Source organism: Rhinolophus hipposideros (assembly GCF_964194185.1).
Source record: "Rhinolophus hipposideros genome assembly, chromosome: 6".
Classification (NCBI taxonomy): domain Eukaryota; kingdom Metazoa; phylum Chordata; class Mammalia; order Chiroptera; family Rhinolophidae; genus Rhinolophus; species Rhinolophus hipposideros.
Genome location: NC_138052.1, coordinates 20,382,884 through 20,398,547, shown reverse-complemented (window position 1 = coordinate 20,398,547; position 15,664 = coordinate 20,382,884). Strand labels below are relative to the sequence as shown.

Below are 15,664 nucleotides of genomic sequence, written 5' to 3'. Positions count from 1 at the left end.
TAAGAAGTCAGAATAGCAGAGGTCCAAGTGACAAGATTTTGAGGAATTATGGATATCGAGATTTGTACTTTAGAAAACAGACTTAGTTCAGTAATAAAGGGAATTCATGTAAAAGACAATAAGAAGTTGGGTTTTGGGACAATTTCGGAGTTTGAGATCCAAGTAGGAGAAGTGGGGAGGTGGTGGGTAGGGTGCTACATGGTCTTTTAAAAAGACCATAAAAGTATACATCATATTTATCACAGCTTTACAGAAGTGCACACACAGAAATGATACAATGAGATGAGTGTTATTTACTGGCTTTCTGTGAGCCCAATTATGCAAAGAGCTATACTACTCCAGTCAGTGCTTCCTAATAAGGGAACAACAATCTCTAGTAGCCAAACCCCTGCAAGTATGCTTGCTACTGACTCCAACAAACCACCAACAAACTTCTTCACCAAGTTTTCAACTCACATAGCAAGAGGATTTTCCTCTGCAAATGCACCTTCAGTATTACAAAGAGAATCGTGAGATTTTATTTTATAATAAACTACTTCATAGTCAACTTTGAAGAAACTTACCTGTTCTGTAAGGAAAGCTATCAAAATTCATAACTAACATTTCATGAATAGAAGCAATTTAATAATACCAAGAATATATATTTTTAATGACTTTTTATATGCCAGGCTTAAGTATTTATCTGATTTGATTCCTAAAATAACTCTATGAAGAAAGTAATAACTGTCTCTGCCAATATTATATATGGATGCAAGCCTGAGTACAAAGAGGCTGTATCACCTGCCCAAAATTATAACACTAAGATTTGGTAACACCTGCCTAGATTTCAGCCTAAATTTACACTAACAACATATAAGTTCTTAAGGACATCCTTTTCAGCACATTAGTAACAGGGAAAAGAAAGAAAAAGATGTCTGGTTTAAAAAACCCACAAAGGGATTCAAACCCTCTCCCAAACTTATGTGACAGTTATATAGCCTTCCATCAATTTTCTAATTTCTAGATAACTACATCAGATATTGCACCCAAGATGGAATTTTGAAAACAAGCCATGGCTCAAGGCAATGAAGCGAGGACATGTCTCTTATACTTTCCAACATAGCAATGAGATAACAAAACAGTTTTACAAAAGAATGAAGGCATGATAAGGCTGGAAAATAAGAAATGGTAATGTTAGTGTAACAGAAATTTTGAGAAATTCAAGGCAGATAAATGAGAACAAATTAGTAGAGAAATCAATTAGATGGAAACAAATTAGCAGAGAAATGAAGAGAGAAACAATCACAATCCAACACACTAGAAGTATTCAGTTCTTTCAAGGAGGCCCAAATAAGAACCACCCCTTCATCAAATACAAACAGCAGGAAAAGGACAATGACAATCCCCAGGTTAATTATTTTGGAAACAGCATTTGGACTAGCTGAGAAGGTAGGGCCCTCCCCTTTCCCAAGGCTGGCAGTTGTGGGTTTTACCATCATGCCAAAGCCCAAGACTTGCCCTCTAAAGGAAGCAGGCCACCTGTCTGGGCACATTCCTTATGAGAGTGTCAGTGACTGAGAGACAAAACAGAATAGAGATTGGAGTTCACTGAGTATCATAACAGACATTAGGGACAAGGTAGTGAGAAGAGATCATTCCCAACAGACATTAAATATTAAAGCACTCTACCACACAAAATAAAGCCCTCCTTACTGTGACATGTATACAGGTTCGCAACTTACACACACAACCTACAGGTCACTGGTGAAACACTGCCCACCTACACCAAACACATTCATAATCTTCCTTTTTCAGGGGAGAGGCCTGCCAGGGAACAGACCTAACAACTTCAGGAAAAAACCCTATCAGCCAGATACCGTTATTCATCAACTTACTTCTTCATCTCAAAACATTAACGGATATTTACAAAAAGATCCAAAAATATAAAACAAACCAAATAATCCTAGTAGAAATGAAAATAATTCAGGGAACAGAAAGGTAAGCTTAAATTTTTTTCTCATAAAAATATACTTGAATAAAACAAGAACAAGCTGCTTTGAAAAGGTGGTCAGAAAACAAGAAAGAATTCTTGTTAAAAATACAAATTATAAAATAAATTCAACTTCCATCTCCTTTTTAATGCAAGGAATGTGGAGGTAGAGTGGGAAAGGGACAGACTGATGTCCAAAACTTCTCAAAGGAATTGGGTAACCTTCAAGGGAACTTTCTGGCGTAACAGACATCATCTATATTTGATTGGGCTGTTGTAATACAGGTGAACACATCTGTTAAAACTGCTGAAATGTACCTGTAAGATCTGTGTATATAACAATACAATTTTAAACATATATATACTGGGGTGCCAAAAAAATGTATACACGACTTGTATTCACCTTTTGTTATCGGTGTATATTGAGTATTACAATTTGAATAGTTTTTTTTTTCTTTTCTTAAAATGTGTATACCTTTTTTGGCACACTGTGTGTGTGTGTGTGTGTGTGTGTGTACACACACATATGCATACATACATATATATATTAGGTTTCATAACCCTTGAACAAGTTACTTTCCTTTTCTGGCCTTCAGCTTCCTCATCTTCAGAAAGGGGATAATTCCTCACTCAGAAAGATGACAGTATTAAAAGAGATACCCACTTACAGTAGTGTCTGTGCCAATTCTGGATCCACTAATATTAACCCTGGGCATTTTTCAAATTTACTGAGTCCTAAAGCATTCATCCACAATAAAAGCTATATTCTGTCCCTCTCTTTTCTCCTACTCTCCCCCAAAATCTTTTTTAGGAAAATATGGGTAAACATTTGTTTAAACCTTTTGATTTTTGACCCCCATAGTTTTACTTTTACAGAATTGTTAAGTCTTTCACTTTCATTCTTCATCTCTTGCTCATTTAGCAATGGCTAAAAATTTTACCTTAAATCACTGAAGACTTTTTATCTATCTTGCCCAAAATTAATGTGCTACAATACCTCCCTCAAGAGCCTAACGTGCCAATGAAATGGAACAACAAAATAAGGAATTGATGGAGATCAGAGCTGTAATAATCGTTGAAAGGTCTGAAAGATATGCATCAATTTTGCAATATCCTCTTGTCAACCTGTAAAAATCAAGAATAATCCCCAAATATCCTAGCTACCCTTAATAACCCATTGTGAAACTACTATCCACTAATTTATGTAAAATGTTATATAATTCATTTCCTGTATTACCTTTTGAAATACAAACATGTCTAATTAAAATTGGGGTAATTAATTCTGTACTTTGAAAATACAATTGTTAAAGTAACAGTTCCTTTTACTAGTTTTCAAATCACTTTTTTAAAGTGTCTAAGCAATACTCTGTTCTAGAATTCCAGGACACTGAAAGAATTTCACACTCTAGCATTTACTGAACAAACATTTATTAGGTACCTAAATAATTCAGGCACTGGAGAAACAAAGATAAGCACAGAGAGGCAAATACCTAAAGTAGAATTACTAAAATAATACTGTCCTTATACCTGTGAAGGATTTAGGGAAAAAAAGTTGAAGTAGAGTTCTTCCAACTCTTCATTGTTCTCCCAGATTACTTTTCCACCCTTCCAAAAATGGCAATTTCATGAGTCCAATGTTATTAATATATTCTCTTACCAGCTTCCCCTGTGCTAACTCCTCTCTTCCAGTTATGCTCCCTGATGGAGGACTTTCGCACTTGTCTCCATTGCCTTCTTCACTATTCCTGCCATCACCTTGGATAACTTCACTTCTGTGGATTCTGACCTACCAACAAAGTTCCTTACCTTCCTGAATGATCTCATCCACTTAACGTTTTGGCAATTTTTTCCCAAAGATTCTGAGTTGGAACGTATTACCTGGAATAGCTTAACCAACTATGAAGATAAACCTCAGTATATCATTTTTATAACAGAACTTATTCCTGTTGTTATCAATTTAATCCTCAATACTTATTATCAACACTTAATTTAGCCCTTCTCATTCTTAAGTCATTATCCCCATACAGCTTCCCTTCCTTATCAGAATTAAAATCCACAATGCATCATTTCAAACACTCTCTAGCAAGCATGCTTAACATTTCACTTTTTTTTTTTTTTAACCACAACCATCCTGTAAACCCTCCTTCACTCCATATCAATCTAACCACCCACTGTCTACTCCTTTATTTTGGCTGCTGAGCAATGGTATAGAAAAATCTTAAAAAAACAAAATAGCAATTGCTTAAGTGTATTCTTTCATTAAATACATACTTGTTTTTTTTAACTAATTGTTGTCAGAAGGATTTGTTGCAAAATAAAAGTCTTACCAAATAACGAAATAAATTAAAAATTCAGTTCCTTAATTGTACTAGACTCATTTTAAGTACTTAGTAGACACAAGTGGTTAGTGCCTATGAAAATGGAAAGTGGAACATATAGAACATTTCTATCACCGCACAAAGCTTTAGTAAACAGTGCTGCTCTACATATTCTATGGCAGGACTGCCCAGCCACTATTTCCGCTCACAAACCTGAAATTTCCCACTGATAGCACCTACTGCCATCCTTGTGACTTCGTGAATCTTTCAAGCTGCAATAAGGAACATCAAACAACAGGCTGGTACCAAAGTGGTCAGTAAGAGCAGTGGCATCAAACCTCTCTCTTACCATCATCACCTAATACCAAAATTAGTTGCTTCTAATCGTTTGTGTCCTAGCCCATGTCCAATCGTGGAGATCCCTGCCCCAAAACTGTCATTAAAGGAATATGATCCAGGAAGAGCAATGTGTGAGGAGACCCTGGATTTTAATCCAGTCTTTTCTGAAATGAAGTTAACACGTGGTCAAACTAGACTTAATAAGGAATCTATTGCCATCCACCTACTAATCCTACCTCTCTAACAAGGAAATGTTTTGCAAAATAAACTGAGTTCTTCTCGTACCTCATAGGGACACTTGACGGACATGAATGCCATCTCAGCTCCTCTGATGATGAGCCAGTAATTCCAAGGTAGTTCCCCCCACTCCCCAAGGTTCTTATAACTAGTAAAAATCAATAATTGCACGTGAATATGTAGAGCACAAGTATTTATCAAACTGTCCTACCTTGCAGTTGTACTTTGCAGCAATAATAAATGAAGATATAAAAATATTAGCTACAAAAAGGCATACAAAAGGTTAAAAAGGAAAAATTATGGGCTTATCTGCAATTATGCCTCTATATGTGTGTCTACATAGAAGTCAACAATGAATTACGATGCCCAAAATGTACAAGAATGGTGCTTCCCCACATATGATTCTAAAATGATCGACATTCATTGAAGAATGAGAAGAGACTAACCATAATCCTAATACTGAAAGAATACGCAGGCTGAAATATTTTTTGCATCCTTGATTTTCACTACACAATTTGAAAATGAAAAATACTATTAGCAACACTGCCTTTTGTGACACAAGAAAAAAAACTCCATGAATAACAAGAAATTAAACATAAAACAATACACAGCTTGTTGTGGGCATATGGTAAATTTTTCTCAATTTGACTTTCAAGTTTTGAAAACTGAGTAAGCTCTGCTGTATAGGCAGTATTTTCCTTATTCAAGAGGTAGCAAAACCTCACAAAATAATGAATGAATACAACGTACAATCTGGGTAGACAGTCAAGTAACAGCAAGTGCATTCCAGCACTATGTAATTATAGCTGTGGGCCAATGTTGCAAACTCACTCAATAAAAGAGCCTACAAAACTTTTCACCAGCTTGCAAAATCTTAAAACCTTTCTCATGTTTAGTAATAGGCAGACGTGCACCACTTGTCTGAAAAATCAGTGAACTATACAGTGAAGCTATAATTTTCATGACGGTCTCATTTTCCTTAAATTATACTTAAATGTGTTTTATAGTCTGCATCTTACCAACTGAAAAGGCAACCAGTATAATCCAATGGGTTTTGTGAAAATAAGCATGTCTCTATTGTACTTTCTGTTGGTGTGCACATGGGAGGGATGTGTAAGTATGAGTGGGGAAAATGGAATCATGTTTATTTTGAAAAAATACCCTCTCCACAATGCAATACCACTTTATACTCACTAGAATTGCCAAATAAATGAGATAAGTATCAAGCAAATGTTGCAGAGTATGTGGAACAAGCAGAACTCTCATTCACTACAGATTAGACTATAAACTGATGCAATCATTTTGGAAAACACTGGGTAATTTATACTAAAACTGAACATAAACACATACCATGGCCAAACAACTTCACTACAAGGTACAGAATGTGCTAGACAGAAATGTATTCATGTGTACCAAAAGTTATGTAGAAGAGTATTCCATAGGGGCACTATTCATTGTGGCTCAAAATTGGCAACAGCCTAGCAGTTCACCAACAGTGGAATGGATAAATCATGGTGTATTTATAGTCATACAATGGAAGAAAACATGACAGAACAATGAGAATGAATAAGCTCCTGCTACTCACTACATGGATAGACCACATACAAATGTTCAGGGTAAGAAGCCAGACACAAAGGTGTACATGCTGTATGATGCTATGTGCATGTCTTTGAACATGTTATATTTCAATAAAAGTTTAACTAAAACAAAAAGAAGCAAATAAATATCTAATAAATACGCAACCTTGATGCCTACATGTTTATAATAAAAATCCTCTTCCCAGTGCCACGTTACTTCCACCCTAAAATTGGGACAGAACACTTTTTTGAATCTTCCCTGAAGCTAATTTAAAACATTTTTATATTAAAACAAAGAAGGCTATATTAAGGTAATAGAATACAAAAGTGAAATCCTGTTTAGGAAAAAATATTAATTTGAAAAGAATTTTAACAACAAAGTTCTCTCCAGAAAATATTGGATACATTTATGTGCCTCTTTAAAAACAGTCCTTTGGCCAACAGGAAATACTGGCTGAAGATGGAAAGTTATTACTAAAAAAGTTCTATGATTTCAGAGTCCTGTTCTTAATGCCCCACTTCCCCAAAACTCAAATTCAAGATATGTAGACCCGGATTGGTTCTGTGGCCTTAAGATGTTAGTTTTGAAGAACTCAGTTGGCTGGTTGATAACTAAGAATGGACCATTTGAATCTAAGATGATGAAAGCCTATCCATTTTCAGCCTCTAAAATTAACAATGACACACTGCCAAGCAGAACACTTCCTGATGGGTTTTAATTTTAAGAGGCTGGGTAAAAGCCACTCAAAACATTCTGAGGCCACATAACATTTGATGAGTTAGAATGTGTTTAAGAATATATAGTAGAACAAAACATACTATTAACCAATATCTGTTTATAAAGGAGTAATTTTAATTTTAAAAAAGAAGTGTGTATATAAAGATTTCAGCACTGTGCCTAAGAACTCAATGACCGGACAGTATTAATAAATTCTAAATAGTGAGTCTTTCAGGTCAAGGGCTATTTCCAATTCACCAATGTAAACACAAAATAGTTGGTCAATAAATATTTGCAGGTAAATGATGTAAGCACAAAACAAAACAAAAAAAAGAACAAACTGATAGAAGGCAAAAGTGGGAATGAGGAATGAGAGAAAAATCAAGGTCAAAGGAAGACCTTAACCTATCTTTGTTATCAGGGTATATGACAAAATTTTTAAATCTCAATTATGAAGCAATGAAACCATATACACATAAAACCATTAAAATAAACAAAAACTGCCTCAGCATTAATTTTCCTCCATAGAGTGGGATGTTGATTCTGAAATTACTGCCCATTCCTTTCCAAACATTACCAAACTGCAACACTACAACCTCCAGCACCTGTTCCCTGCTACAGAGCTTGAAATAAACGTGCCTTTAGGCACCCACAGCAAATTCCATACTTCAATCAGTGAAGAGGTATATGCTTCTATGAAGCTGTTTCTGTGAAACTGGAAGTTGAGGAAGGATTGAAGAAATATTAGAAGTGGAAAAGAGATTGACGTGGTGCGGGAAATGGTATGAGGCAAGTTTGACTTCCAGGTTCCTGGTTTGAGCAGCCAGTTGTGGTGCCATTATCCAAAATGGGGAAAGTAAGAGGAGCAGGGTGAATGAAGAAAAAAATTGATTCTGAACATTTGTGATATGAATGAAATAGCAATGCCACCTGCAAATTAAAAAAATAAATACACGGTTAATACTGAAACCCTTTAAAATATTTCTGAATGAATTCCTTGTAAGATTGACAGGAATCGTAAGTATATTACAGGTTATTTTCAAGACATCCATCTTATTCGCAATCGATATTATGACTAAATGTAGTAACAGAGGTGAAAGAAAAGCAGATTTCAGCTGATCCTTTGTAAGTATCATTTTTATGAAAATAAAAATGCAATTTAGATATCAAAACTTGCCAAGACTGCAATCTTACATTAGCTTTCAGAGACAAATCAATAAAATAATTTAATCTTCATTGTATGCACAAAATATCAATGAACCATTTGACAAGGCCCCTTTTCCCTCCCTTTTAAGTACATCATCAACTTATATAGCGTAGATCAAAAATAGCATTACTGCTTTTATTTAACCAACATCTATACAAAGCACTTAACTATGAGGAAAGTATTATTCTAAATGTAAATATAACTCATTTAGTTCTCACAACAACTCGAGGTAGGTACTATTATCATTTCCATTTTACAGATGAGAACATTGAGGCAAAGATGCTAAGCAACTTGCCTAAAATAACAAAGCTAAAGCTATGAAATAGCAGTCTGCATGCACACTCAACCTCTATGCTATGCCTCCTGAAGAACTCTGAAATTAAGCAGAACTAAATTTATCCTGACTTTACTTGATATTAGAAGGTTAGTTATTTTGAAGAGTGGGTGGTAACCATAAAGCGAGGCAGCACTAATGCCACATTTCACTAATTCTAAGATACCCAGTTTTTCCCCGTATTTTAACATTTCTGAAATTGATGGTATTTTATAATTGTGATTTACAGTGCTCTCTCTCTCGCTCTCTCTCTCGGGTACATAAAATAATGGTTCATCTGGTAATTGATGGCAACTGCAATTAAAAACTTATGGTATTATCCACATCTCATAGGTTAGTAATAAGTAAATGAGATAAAATAACTAAAGTACTGACACTGTCTGGTACAAGTACCTTTAAAAAGGGTAGTGTCTTTAAACCAAAATGATCTACGAAGAAATTCCATGTCATGGTATCTTTACATTATAGTAAATGTCAAGTTTCTCAGGCCCAAGTTCAAATAATCCTGGTTATACTCTGCTAGGAAAAAAAATACTGGTTTCATTACATAATTTGATGAAGAAACTTTTCTGATGAAGGACTTGGGGTGGGGGGGAAGCAGACGGACAAAACAGTGGAAATAAAACACCTGAGGAAAAAAATACCAACAGTGAAGCATGCATCAAGATACCTCCAAAATACTGATTCAAGCCAATTCTCAAATGCCGTTGATAAAATGCTCACATGAAAAAGTATTTTCACATAAATAATTAAATAAGTAAATAAATAATTAAATAAATCTCTAAATGGAATCAGAAATGACCAAATCGATTTCATATGTGCTCACGCCCCACTTGATCTTCTCTAACAAAACTGGACATATTAAACTTAACTGCCATGTTGAAGAACTGGCTAATAAAGGTTTTAAATGATCCTAAGAGTTGCCACCAAAAAAATTTAGCTAAATAAAATTCATGTACCTATTTGATAGTTTCCTGTGCTAATACTGATACTAGCCTTGACAATTTCAGGATGAATTTATATTCACTAATACTCTGTGTTTGGTTTTTTTGTTTTCATTTTATAGGATGAAAACTATTTACCTTTCAGGGGAATTGCCCACTAAAACACCAGAAATTGTATCCAAATTACAATGAAAACAAATGCCGTAAGACTACTGCACTGTACCTTAAAAACCACTTAATTATGGTGGTGGGGGTGGGCAACACAGGAAAGGAGAAATAGAATTGAATTTTACATAGGGAAAACTTTAAATTTGCTTCAGAAAACATACCCACACAGGAAACATTTTTATCTTCTTAGTTAACAAATCTCAAACAATATTAAAAAAGCACCACACTACTTTTCAGTTACACTACAACCTTTGAGATCTTGCTTTATCTAATATGAGCGAAAACCTTTTTTTTGCTTTGAATTGTTATTCCCAATTATTTTTATTCATGTATTTGATAAAGGATGAAAGCAAATATGACAACCCCAAAGGAGTTTGGGGGGAAGGCGGTATTTTCTAAGCACATTCGTATTACACAGATGAATTATATTTCCATCATTCTTTCACTTCGGGTATATAAACAACCTGTCCCAACCAGAGTTGAGGTAATGCAAATTTATATTTGTAGATCAAATTTTTTTTTAATCTGCTATTTTTAACCTATGAAAAGTTGTTTTACATAGTTATGTAACACAATTCAGAATACAATGCTAATAATTATTCTGTCCTCCTTCGGAACACGTAGGCAAATCTGAAGAATATCACAGAAGGGCTTTACTTATTTATTTATTTATATAAATAAAAAGCCTGGAAAAGAGTGCCTGTAAAAACCATAATAATATATGAAAAGCATATATTACACAAAAATGTAGTAAGATTTAAAAAAACAAAAACCAGGGAGAAGGCAAGAGCAAGAAATATTAAAGCAAGTTAAGAACTAATAAAAATAAATTTTAAAGTTACCATTTTCTTAATACAAAATTTAAGGAAGACAGCCTTCAAAATAACACGTTTCCACAATCATCTCACGAAGGTATGTCAGAAGCAAGTGTTGATATAGCCCATTCCCTTTTATTTTAAAGCAGGTATCTTCTAGAACCTTTACTGCATTTTTAAAATCCATTATAACATCATTTCCCCTTCTAATACACTATTTCCTTTGAGGCTTTGATGATGCCAATTAAGATTTTCCAACTACAATATTCTTCAGAAGGTAATCCCCGCAGATGGACTGTGTTTTATGGTGCAAGAGGTAAGTTCAAGGATGTTTAGACAACTACTTTAAATAACATTTAAGGTATCAGGGGATTGTTCTTACTCTACTGAGTGCAAAAGCACCATCATTGACCATCTACCTGAGGTTTAGTACTAAATTCTTAGCAATCCTTCTCCAGGCCTTCATTTTCAACTCTCAAAATTTGATAACAAGTTATATGTATAAAATTTCTCTAATTAAAAAAAAATCACTAAAGCATAACTCAAATATTTAAGTTATACTATCAGTTACTTAATAATTCTATAAGTATAGGTATAATATATAAAATATAAAGCTAACCAGCAAACACAAAACACTACCGTGGACAATAAATACTACAACAAAGACAACCTTTAATTTCTTAAGGTATTCAGAGATATTTCCATGGTTGGTGACGACACGGGTGGTGATATTAATCAAACAGCAAACAGAAAGAGGTATTAATTGAAGAGGAAAACTTCTGAATGGCATGGCCAACCTAACCTACCACTGGTATGCTAGAGCCATAATTCCTTGTTCTTGCCTTCGCATGCTTTCAAACTACTACTTAAATATAATTTCCTTAGCCTCCTCTACCACTGTATTGCCTTCTCCACCACTCCACTTGTCTTTTAGAAACACTCTGCCCCAGTGTCATTTTCCTTAGAAAGCCTTCGCTGATGCCCCATCTCTGTGCTTCCAAGGCAACCTGAATAAACTGCTGACAGCTCTAATCATACTATAACAACAGTATTGAATTGTCCATTGCCCCTAGTCTCTGAGGTCTAATTGCATTCCTAAAAGTCTAGTATTCAATGCCGGATAAATAGTACTTAAAATAACATATTCTGTTGGACTATGTTGTGAATGAATGAGTTACAGAATAGAGTTTAAGATGCTTATAGAACATCCAGATGGTGACAAACAGAAACATGGGTCTGAGCTCAGGAAGGAAGATATGGCTCATGCTACAGATATGATAATTTTATTCTAAATTTAGGATTGTTGTTTTGGCAGATTAAAACAAAATTCATCATCAAATAATTTATGGATGGACTTATTGAGACATGCATAATTTCCTTCAGGTTGTTAAATACAATGTATACTTTGTAGTTCCCAACTTACTTGATTTCTCAGTTTCATTCAACATTGATTAGCCACTCCCTCCTTTTATAGTCTCTCGCCTTACTGGTAGCCTCAGTAACGACCAGGAAAATTCCCTCCAACCTCTGGCTACACCTTCTCAGTCTCCTTTGCTTCATTTCTTTTTCCCAATGTTTAAATGTTGAAGATTTATAGAGGACTATGTCCCTATATCTTCTCTCTATATACAGTCTCCTTAGGCAACCTCATCCCACACTAAGACATCAATTATAAGCAATATACTGAGTATTCCCAACTGTATTATGATCAATATTCCATGCCTTCCCAGAAACTAACAAAAAACTGCTCTTCCCCCAGTATTCCCCATGTTAGACACAAGAACCACTAACTCTGGAAATCAGACTTCTCTCTGGATCTCCAAATCTAATCCATCACCCAATCCTATCAATTTTACTTTCCAAATATTTGTCAAATCCACCTGCATTTCTCTATCACTGCCATCCTGGACAAAGACTCCATTATCTCTTGTCTAAATTACTATAATAGCTGAACTCAATACTACTCAGTATGGTCTGTGGACCAATACTGGTCCGTGAACTATTGCTACTGGTCTGAGACTAGGTAAATACAGAAACTGAGAGAGGAAGCATTTAGAAATTTTTATCGCAGTTTGACACTTCCACAACATCAATTTTATTGTGTGTTACTAAAGTACAGTACAGATTAGAAACTAAAACAAAACAAGTCCTTCACCACAGATGAGTTTCAGAAGCACTGGGCTAACTGGTCTCCCAGGATTTATGCTCCCTCTCTCCAATTCGTCCTCCACAGAGCAGCCAAGTGATGTTTTTAAAACAAAATGTAAGTAACTTATTCAGCCGTTTAACATTCTCCAGCGGTTTCCCATTGCTCTTAGGATTAAGTACAAAATGCTTAGCAATGATTGACCATTGTGATCCATTACAGTCTCATTTTATATCACCCAGGTGCACGTGCTAAGGTCCAGCCCCTACAGGACTTTTCAGTTCCAGAAAGCTGAAATCACCATCACTTGGATAACTCCAGTTCATCCTTCAGGTTTCAGGCTCAAAGTCCTTTTTTAGAGAACTATTCACTGATATATTAGTGCGCTTTCACTGCTTACAATAATTTTCCTTTGAGGCAGTTATTGTTTTTGAAATTATTGTTTTTGTAATTGTTTAGTTTTTTTATTCCCCAACAGACTTTTGCCTCCATGAATACAGACAGGTACACTCTTTCCGTTAGCATGTGTCAGCAGAGCCTAGCACAGTGCCTAGCACAGATCAGTTTAACAAACTTTTCCTAAATAATAAATCTAAGTCAGGAAACAAAACAGTGGCTGGAACACCAAATTGAAATGACTTCAATATCTAGTCATACATAAATAAGACTTGGGATAAGTCTGTGTACCAGGTGCCTTACAAAGTTAACTTTTTTTACTTCCCTAAACAACTAAAGACAGGGAAACTATTGTGATTTAACGAGAGAGAGAGAGAGAGAGAGAGAGAGAGAGAGAGAGAGAGAGAGAGAGAGAGACAGAGACAGACAGAGAGAGAGAGAGGATTTTTCAGAAAGGTGGAGAACCTTGTCTTAGGTAACCAACAAGAAATTGGAATATCTGAGAGGCAACAAAAGGTTGTAAGACTGTAAAACCATATTTCCTGGCTCCACTGCTTACTTAGCTAAATGATTTTTGCGGAAGTAATCTCTGTTTCTCAGGTTCCTCATTTGTGAAATGGAGATACAATGAATACTTCTTTAAAGGACTGTTACGAAGTTTAAACAATATATATAAGATATTTGAAACAGTGCTGGGCACAGTGTTTTATAAGTGTTAGTGATTATCAATATCTTTAATACTACCAGTGCTCTCTTATAAAATAATTGTATCTGCTTATTTCCTTTTTGTCTATCAGTGCCACTAAAATATAAATTACACAAGAATAGAGTCTGTATTATTATTCTCTGATGAAGCTTTTGTCAACCAAGGTTCTGTAGGAATTAAACACTACAGTAATTGAATTAAGTGACTATTTCCTTAGTTCTCTCTCTCAGGGCTGGTACATAGCTAGTACCACTTTAGGTGCATAGGAGTGGAGTTAATTCACTGCATACCTTGGATGCCTTAGAGAATTAGGGCTTGATACTCACTGAGACCGCAGTTGAGAAGGGCTGCTCTTGTGTATCCCCAAGGCCTGGCACAAAGTAGGTGTTCATTAAATATTTTTGGAAATAATGAGTATTGACAAAACCAAAGGAATAGTGCTTAGTACAGAGTAGAGGCAAAATGTCAATTTTATTCCACCCCTTCAAAGTTCCCCTAAATTTTAAAAGTCTGATTCTAGGGGAGTCATTTTTCTTGAACCAGAGCTGCCTGTACTATTCAAAGCCAAAAATACACAATACAGAAAGTAGGAGAGCCAAGAAACAACAACAAAAAAACCAATGTTGGCAGGAAGTATGTGGATATAGTAAGAGATGGAAGGAAGATAGGTAGATTGGATATGCAGGAGAAATGGCAAAGGTTATTCTAGACCAGGAAATAGCATAAGCAAAAGCAGTGTCACCCGAAGTTTGGAGTACATTCTGTTGTTGACACAAAAAGCTATTAATGAGCAAACATTTAAGCTATACATACATGAGCAAAGATCTTTATTCTGATAGTTGCATATGCAAATAATTTTACATAATTTTGCTATTTGTAACAACATTAAACAGTACCTATTTGGATTGTTTAAGGGAGTTGTTTCAAAAATATATATTAAGAAAATAATAACGCATAGGACATAAGCAAATATGACAAAAATTGTCAGAGTATTGACAATTTGGGAAACACCAAGGCATGGCCATGTGACCGAACGTAACATGTTAAGAGAAAAAAACCACTAGTCTTCTGAATGAAGACAAAGCTCCATCTTGAGCAGCAATTCAACATAAAGGACACATGGGTGTGAAGAATACCACCAGTTTTGAGTAGTTAATCTGTAAAATCATAGTATCTGTGAAATCCTCATTTTCCACTATGATAAATCTACTACACTTTCAACTTTAATCTCACAACAAAGATAGAAATTTAAAATTTCCAGACAACTGCCATTGGGACTGACCTGCTTCTAGCCTCGTAACTTAGCTGAAAATAGGGAACTAAAACTCTGTCTTTTTCACACCAGAAGGAATTAACTTATACAGTAACAAAATATGAATCATATCCACATCAAAAAGGGTGTTAAATGAAAAAGAGCAAAAAGGTAGCTTCTGATTGCCACCTGCCTCTCTCAAAATTAACCTACCAACAGCCAAACCAAGTCAAGAGGCAATGAACATTCACTTGACGCTTAGCACGTGCCGGGCACTGTTGCGTTTTACCTGCATTAAGTTATGCAATCATCACCACCTGCTCATGAGGTGTATCAGTACCCCGATTTTACAGCTCTAAGAATAAAGGCACCGAGGGCTCTTGGCCGAGGCCAGAGCTGGTAGACGGCAAGGCTGATGTTCAGCTCGGGGCAGGTGGGCTGCCGTCTGAGCTCTTAAACACCGGGCACCGTTTCTCTCAAGAATACCAGGATGATAATCTGAAATATTCCACGATTCCCATTATGGCAAAAGAGATGT

At 35.4% G+C, this 15,664-nt stretch overlaps 1 protein-coding gene across 1 annotated transcript in view; it reads right to left on the bottom strand.

Annotated features, from left to right (window-relative positions):
- The window catches only part of SPOPL (speckle type BTB/POZ protein like), a 58,692-nt gene that overhangs the window by 41,985 nt on the left and 1,043 nt on the right, over positions 1 to 15,664 (bottom strand). The gene's annotated exons all lie outside the window — the stretch shown is intronic.